Source organism: Schistocerca gregaria, unplaced genomic scaffold (genome assembly GCF_023897955.1).
Source record: "Schistocerca gregaria isolate iqSchGreg1 unplaced genomic scaffold, iqSchGreg1.2 ptg001703l, whole genome shotgun sequence".
Lineage (NCBI taxonomy): Eukaryota > Metazoa > Arthropoda > Insecta > Orthoptera > Acrididae > Schistocerca > Schistocerca gregaria.
This window is the reverse complement of record NW_026062960.1, coordinates 7,501-15,000: the sequence shown is the minus strand read 5'-3', so window position 1 is coordinate 15,000 and position 7,500 is coordinate 7,501. Positions and strand designations below refer to the sequence as shown.

General features: G+C 52.8%; 3 non-coding genes across 3 annotated transcripts in view; all 3 read left to right on the top strand.

Moving 5' to 3' along the window:
- Positions 1 to 4,544: 4,544 nt before the first annotated feature.
- Positions 4,545 to 6,437, top strand: LOC126334139 (small subunit ribosomal RNA). The gene has a single exon (XR_007564575.1). It is a non-coding gene; the product is annotated as a small subunit ribosomal RNA (ribosomal RNA).
- A 369-nt stretch (positions 6,438 to 6,806) lies between these two features.
- LOC126334136 (5.8S ribosomal RNA) lies at positions 6,807 to 6,961 on the top strand. Its single transcript, XR_007564572.1, has one exon. It is a non-coding gene; the product is annotated as a 5.8S ribosomal RNA (ribosomal RNA).
- A 188-nt stretch (positions 6,962 to 7,149) lies between these two features.
- Positions 7,150 to 7,500, top strand: part of LOC126334141 (large subunit ribosomal RNA) — a 4,222-nt gene continuing 3,871 nt past the window's right edge. The window contains exon 1 of the ribosomal RNA XR_007564577.1: positions 7,150 to 7,500. This exon is cut by the window's right edge and continues 3,871 nt beyond it. This is a non-coding gene — a ribosomal RNA (large subunit ribosomal RNA).

The window sequence follows — 7,500 nt, the reverse complement described above, 5'->3', positions numbered from 1 at the left end:
GTGTTATACCACATGAAAAATTGCAGAAGTGAGAGACACAGACCCGCCAGCCTCTTGCTACAAGCATCGAACCGACGTGACATATCTGACGGTGACTCAGGCATCCGCGTACTGCCACAACTATCCACCCCCCCCCCCCCACTCTCTCTCTGCCCCCTTCCCACACAATACCGAATTTAACCAACTTTATCGCTTAACCTAACTGTGGCTGTACCAGATTATCGCTTAACCTAACTGTGGCTGTACCAGATTATCGCTTAACCTAACTGTGGCTGTACCAGATTATCGCTTAACCTAACTGTGGCTGTACCAGATTATCGCTTAACCTAACTGTGGCTGTACCAGATTATCGCTTAACCTAACTGTGGCTGTACCAGATTATCGCTTAACCTAACTGTGGCTGTACCAGATTATCGCTTAACCTAACTGTGGCTGTACCAGATTATCGCTTAACCTAACTGTGGCTGTACCAGATTATCGCTTAACCTAACTGTGGCTGTACCAGATTATCGCTTAACCTAACTGTGGCTGTACCAGATTATCGCTTAACCTAACTGTGGCTGTACCAGATTATCGCTTAACCTAACTGTGGCTGTACCAGATTATCGCTTAACCTAACTGTGGCTGTACCAGATTATCGCTTAACCTAACTGTGGCTGTACCAGATTATCGTACCAGATTATCGCTTAACCTAACTGTGGCTGTACCAGATTATCGCTTAACCTAACTGTGGCTGTACCAGATTATCGCTTAACCTAACTGTGGCTGTACCAGATTATCGCTTAACCTAACTGTGGCTGTACCAGATTATCGCTTAACCTAACTGTGGCTGTACCAGATTATCGCTTAACCTAACTGTGGCTGTACCAGATTATCGCTTAACCTAACTGTGGCTGTACCAGATTATCGCTTAACCTAACTGTGGCTGTACCAGATTATCGCTTAACCTAACTGTGGCTGTACCAGATTATCGCTTAACCTAACTGTGGCTGTACCAGATTATCGCTTAACCTAACTGTGGCTGTACCAGATTATCGCTTAACCTAACTGTGGCTGTACCAGATTATCGCTTAACCTAACTGTGGCTGTACCAGATTATCGCTTAACCTAACTGTGGCTGTACCAGATTATCGCTTAACCTAACTGTGGCTGTACCAGATTATCGCTTAACCTAACTGTGGTTGTACCAGATTATCCCTTAACCTAACTCAATTTGTCCCTTAACCTAACTCAATTTGTCCCTTAACCTAACTCAATTTGTCCCTTAACCTAACTCAATTTGTCCCTTAACCTAACTCAATTTGTCCCTTAACCTAACTCAATTTGTCCCTTAACCTAACTCAATTTGTCCCTTAACCTAACTCAATTTGTCCCTTAACCTAACTCAATTTGTCCCTTAACCTAACTCAATTTGTCCCTTAACCTAACTCAATTTGTCCCTTAACCTAACTCAATTTGTCCCTTAACCTAACTCAATTTGTCCCTTAACCTAACTCAATTTGTCCCTTAACCTAACCCACGTTGTCCCTTAACCTAACCCACGTTGTCCCTTAACCTAACCCACGTTGTCCCTTAACCTAACCCACGTTGTCCCTTAACCTAACCCACGTTGTCCCTTAACCTAACCCACGTTGTCCCTTAACCTAACCCACGTTGTCCCTTAACGTAACCCACGTTGTCCCTTAACGTAACCCACGTTGTCCCTTAACGTAACCCACGTTGTCCCTTAACGTAACCCACGTTGTCCCTTAACGTAACCCACGTTGTCCCTTAACGTAACCCACGTTGTCCCTTAACCTAACCCACGTTGTCCCTTAACCTAACCCACGTTGTCCCTTAACCTAACCCACGTTGTCCCTTAACCTAACCCACGTTGTCCCTTAACCTAACCCACGTTGTCCCTTAACCTAACCCACGTTGTCCCTTAACCTAACCCACGTTGTCCCTTAACCTAACCCACGTTGTCCCTTAACCTAACCCACGTTGTCCCTTAACCTAACCCACGTTGTCCCTTAACCTAACCCACGTTGTCCCTTAACCTAACCCACGTTGTCCCTTAACCTAACCCACGTTGTCCCTTAACCTAACCCACGTTGTCCCTTAACCTAACCCACGTTGTCCCTTAACCTAACCCACGTTGTCCCTTAACCTAACCCACGTTGTCCCTTAACCTAACCCACGTTGTCCCTTAACGTAACCCACGTTGTCCCTTAACGTAACCCACGTTGTCCCTTAACGTAACCCACGTTGTCCCTTAACCTAACCCACGTTGTCCCTTAACCTAACCCACGTTGTCCCTTAACCTAACCCACGTTGTCCCTTAACCTAACCCACGTTGTCCCTTAACCTAACCCACGTTGTCCCTTAACCTAACCCACGTTGTCCCTTAACCTAACCCACGTTGTCCCTTAACCTAACCCACGTTGTCCCTTAACCTAACCCACGTTGTCCCTTAACCTAACCCACGTTGTCCCTTAACCTAACCCACGTTGTCCCTTAACCTAACCCACGTTGTCCCTTAACCTAACCCACGTTGTCCCTTAACCTAACCCACGTTGTCCCTTAACCTAACCCACGTTGTCCCTTAACCTAACCCACGTTGTCCCTTAACCTAACCCACGTTGTCCCTTAACCTAACCCACGTTGTCCCTTAACCTAACCCACGTTGTCCCTTAACCTAACCCACGTTGTCCCTTAACCTAACCCACGTTGTCCCTTAACCTAACCCACGTTGTCCCTTTGCCTAACATAGTTCACTGCTCGGAATCTCTGGTGTCGTTGTTATCCTCATGTAGATGTCTTGCGAGTGTTGCTTACTTTCCACATATTCCCGCTATCCACTGTCAATTGTACTGCAATAGGACTATATCGCCCCCCCCCCCCCCCTCTGCCCCTCTCTTTGTGTCTCCGTCCTCTCAAGCTGGTCGGTCTGGCGTTTGAGTGTTAAATGAGCCTCGCAGCTGTTCAGTTGCGTTCAGATGTCGACGCCCTCAGTGTACGTCGTGGTATGGTCTGTGTCCATTGTCCGCTGATGTCGTACGCGTAACCCACACGCTGTACCGATCATCGGTAGTTACGTACAGAGTGAAGTAGTGTGATACGTGTGACCGTACGCTGGCTGTGCCCAACGGTGTCGAATCTCAATTTCCATATGTTGTGCTCGATGCTACTTGTCTCGTCTCCCAATAACAGCTAGGTTGCACTGTGGTACGCCGTAGAGGCGTGTGGGAGGAACGTACGAACGCATTGTATGTCACCCTGGGTCGCTGGGGGTGGTGGTGCGGTGAGTCAGGTCAGGTCAGCGTGAGCCGTGTGATGTAGTGACGCGTGTATTCCGACTTTGTCGTATTGCCTCACACAAAGTGCTACCCTGGTGGACCGCGTTCCATATCTGGGACATGCCGCAGATGCCGGTTGACAGTGGATCGCGGAAGGGACATCGCATACGTGCGCGGGCCACCTTCCACGTGTTCTCTTCTGCACATGTCGCAGTGTGTATGTGGTCTGATGTAGCGTGTCGTGACACATGACATCCTGGCATGCAAGAATTGTTGAATTCGCAAATGTAGGTGGACATCTACGTTTACTGCCCAAGATACGCAAATGAACTGGAAATCCGTTGTTGAGCGGTTGTTCACGCTGGAGGTGAATCTGTGATGGCGACGATCGGTACAGCTATTAACCGGTTGTTTCAGCGGTACCCGCCACATCCACACACGTGACTAGGCCCATGTGGGTATGAAGCGATACGCGGCGGTGGCTTGGTGGGACTGTTCCCGGCCGGTGAAGGGGGGCCGCCCGGCGTGTTGGCCGCGCGCTGCGTGGGCGCACGCGCAACAGGCGGCTGGTGGGGGGCGCCGAGTGGCAGGAGCGCCAGCCGACGGGCTCGGCAGGCGGCGCAGCTACGCTGCGGCGCACCCTGCACGCGGCGCCTGGCGGCCAAAGTTGGTTCAGCCGAGCCCGGTGCGAAGCGCGGTGGACATCTGCAGTGTGCTGGTCTGATTGAGGACTGTGTGCGTTGAGGATGCGCCGCCGCCTGGCACTCGGCGCCGCGACGCCGTCTGCTGCTCGGTCGCCCCAGCGGTTCTCGCAGGTGGTTTGTATCGCAGTTGTGCGGACGTGTTGGCGCGTGCGCTGTGCTGGGAGAGTTCGCTTCTGCACCCAAGTGGGGCTTTGCCCTTGTGTGGCGCTGGCGTTGGAGCTGCCGGTCACCATAGGTGGCGCGTGTTGTCTCCCGCCGGCAATGCCACGACAGCACGCTCCCGGGCCTCTGTCGGCAGCGGCAAGCTCAGTTGGGAGCAAGGGTGTTCGCACTAAAACCGTCTACTCGCCTAACTCCGGGCGATTGCGCCTCTCTCGAAACCGACCAAGTACCTAGGACGGCGCTGCGCGCCGCCGGGACCTGAGAGGGTTTCGAGGTGTATCGTGCAGGGGAGCTCGGCCTCCTCCTGTTTGCAGAATAATTGAGCGGACGCTTGCGTGTTCGCGCGGGCCCCCGGGACACACTCCCGGGCGGCCGGCTGCTCAGCTCTAGTTGACGCAGCTCCCTGGTTGATCCTGCCAGTAGTCATATGCTTGTCTCAAAGATTAAGCCATGCATGTCTCAGTACAAGCCGCATTAAGGTGAAACCGCGAATGGCTCATTAAATCAGTTATGGTTCCTTAGATCGTACCCACGTTACTTGGATAACTGTGGTAATTCTAGAGCTAATACATGCAAACAGAGTCCCGACCAGAGATGGAAGGGACGCTTTTATTAGATCAAAACCAATCGGATTGGCTTGTCTGGTCCGTTTGCCTTGGTGACTCTGAATAACTTTGGGCTGATCGCACGGTCCTCGTACCGGCGACGCATCTTTCAAATGTCTGCCTTATCAACTGTCGATGGTAGGTTCTGCGCCTACCATGGTTGTAACGGGTAACGGGGAATCAGGGTTCGATTCCGGAGAGGGAGCCTGAGAAACGGCTACCACATCCAAGGAAGGCAGCAGGCGCGCAAATTACCCACTCCCGGCACGGGGAGGTAGTGACGAAAAATAACGATACGGGACTCATCCGAGGCCCCGTAATCGGAATGAGTACACTTTAAATCCTTTAACGAGTATCTATTGGAGGGCAAGTCTGGTGCCAGCAGCCGCGGTAATTCCAGCTCCAATAGCGTATATTAAAGTTGTTGCGGTTAAAAAGCTCGTAGTTGGATTTGTGTCCCACGCTGTTGGTTCACCGCCCGTCGGTGTTTAACTGGCATGTATCGTGGGACGTCCTGCCGGTGGGGCGAGCCGAAGGGGTGCTTTCGCGTCCCGAGGCGGACCCCGTTTATATCCTACCAGGGTGCTCTTTGTTGAGTGTCTCGGTGGGCCGGCACGTTTACTTTGAACAAATTAGAGTGCTTAAAGCAGGCAAGCCCGCCTGAATACTGTGTGCATGGAATAATGGAATAGGACCTCGGTTCTATTTTGTTGGTTTTCGGAACCCGAGGTAATGATTAATAGGGACAGGCGGGGGCATTCGTATTGCGACGTTAGAGGTGAAATTCTTGGATCGTCGCAAGACGAACAGAAGCGAAAGCATTTGCCAAGTATGTTTTCATTAATCAAGAACGAAAGTTAGAGGTTCGAAGGCGATCAGATACCGCCCTAGTTCTAACCATAAACGATGCCAGCCAGCGATCCGCCGCAGTTCCTCCGATGACTCGGCGGGCAGCCTCCGGGAAACCAAAGCTTTTGGGTTCCGGGGGAAGTATGGTTGCAAAGCTGAAACTTAAAGGAATTGACGGAAGGGCACCACCAGGAGTGGAGCCTGCGGCTTAATTTGACTCAACACGGGAAACCTCACCAGGCCCGGACACCGGAAGGATTGACAGATTGATAGCTCTTTCTTGATTCGGTGGGTGGTGGTGCATGGCCGTTCTTAGTTGGTGGAGCGATTTGTCTGGTTAATTCCGATAACGAACGAGACTCTAGCCTGCTAACTAGTCGCGTGACATCCTTCGTGCTGTCAGCGATTACTTTTCTTCTTAGAGGGACAGGCGGCTTCTAGCCGCACGAGATTGAGCAATAACAGGTCTGTGATGCCCTTAGATGTTCTGGGCCGCACGCGCGCTACACTGAAGGAATCAGCGTGTCTTCCTAGGCCGAAAGGTCGGGGTAACCCGCTGAACCTCCTTCGTGCTAGGGATTGGGGCTTGCAATTGTTCCCCATGAACGAGGAATTCCCAGTAAGCGCGAGTCATAAGCTCGCGTTGATTACGTCCCTGCCCTTTGTACACACCGCCCGTCGCTACTACCGATTGAATGATTTAGTGAGGTCTTCGGACTGGTACGCGGCATCGACTCTGTCGTTGCCGATGCTACCGGAAAGATGACCAAACTTGATCATTTAGAGGAAGTAAAAGTCGTAACAAGGTTTCCGTAGGTGAACCTGCGGAAGGATCATTACCGACTAGACTGCATGTCTTTCGATGTGCGTGTCGTGTCGTGTCGCGCAACACGCTACCTGTACGGCAGTGGCCGTGCGCCGCGTGCGGAACCACGCGTGCCTCTCAAAACTAGCGGAAGTGTTGTTGTTGTTGTGTGGTACGAGCGCTGAAGCTCTGGAGCGGCTGGCCTGCGGTACCTGGCGCCTGGCGCCGGTTTTGAATGACGTTCGCCCGAGTGCCTGTCCGCCCCGGTGTGGAGCCGTACGACGCCCATCGGCTGTGAGGCCGTTGGACACAAAAAAATAGTGGAACAGGGGCCGTCAGACGCCTCAGTCCCGCAAATGCTGCTGTCTTGAAAGAGACAGTGGGAGACTGAAAAGGAAAAGATCACCCAGGACGGTGGATCACTCGGCTCGTGGGTCGATGAAGAACGCAGCAAATTGCGCGTCGACATGTGAACTGCAGGACACATGAACATCGACGTTTCGAACGCACATTGCGGTCCATGGATTCCGTTCCCGGGCCACGTCTGGCTGAGGGTCGGCTACGTATACTGAAGCGCGCGGCGTTTGTCCCGCTTCGGAGACGTGGGAGTGTCGTGGTCGCCTGTGTGGCCGGCCGCGTCTCCTTAAACGTGCGATGCGCGCCCGTCGCCTGGCGGTTCGCATACCGGTACTTTCTCGGTAGCGTGCACAGCCGGCTGGCGGTGTGGCGTGCGACACCTCGTACAACGACCTCAGAGCAGGCGAGACTACCCGCTGAATTTAAGCATATTACTAAGCGGAGGAAAAGAAACTAACAAGGATTCCCCCAGTAGCGGCGAGCGAACAGGGAAGAGTCCAGCACCGAACCCCGCAGGCTGCCGCCTGTCGTGGCATGTGGTGTTTGGGAGGGTCCACTACCCCGACGCCTCGCGCCGAGCCCAAGTCCAACTTGAATGAGGCCACGGCCCGTAGAGGGTGCCAGGCCCGTAGCGGCCGGTGCGAGCGTCGGCGGGACCTCTCCTTCGAGTCGGGTTGCTTGAGAGTGCAGCTCCAAGTGGGTGGTAAACTCCATCTGAGACTAAATATGACCACGAGACC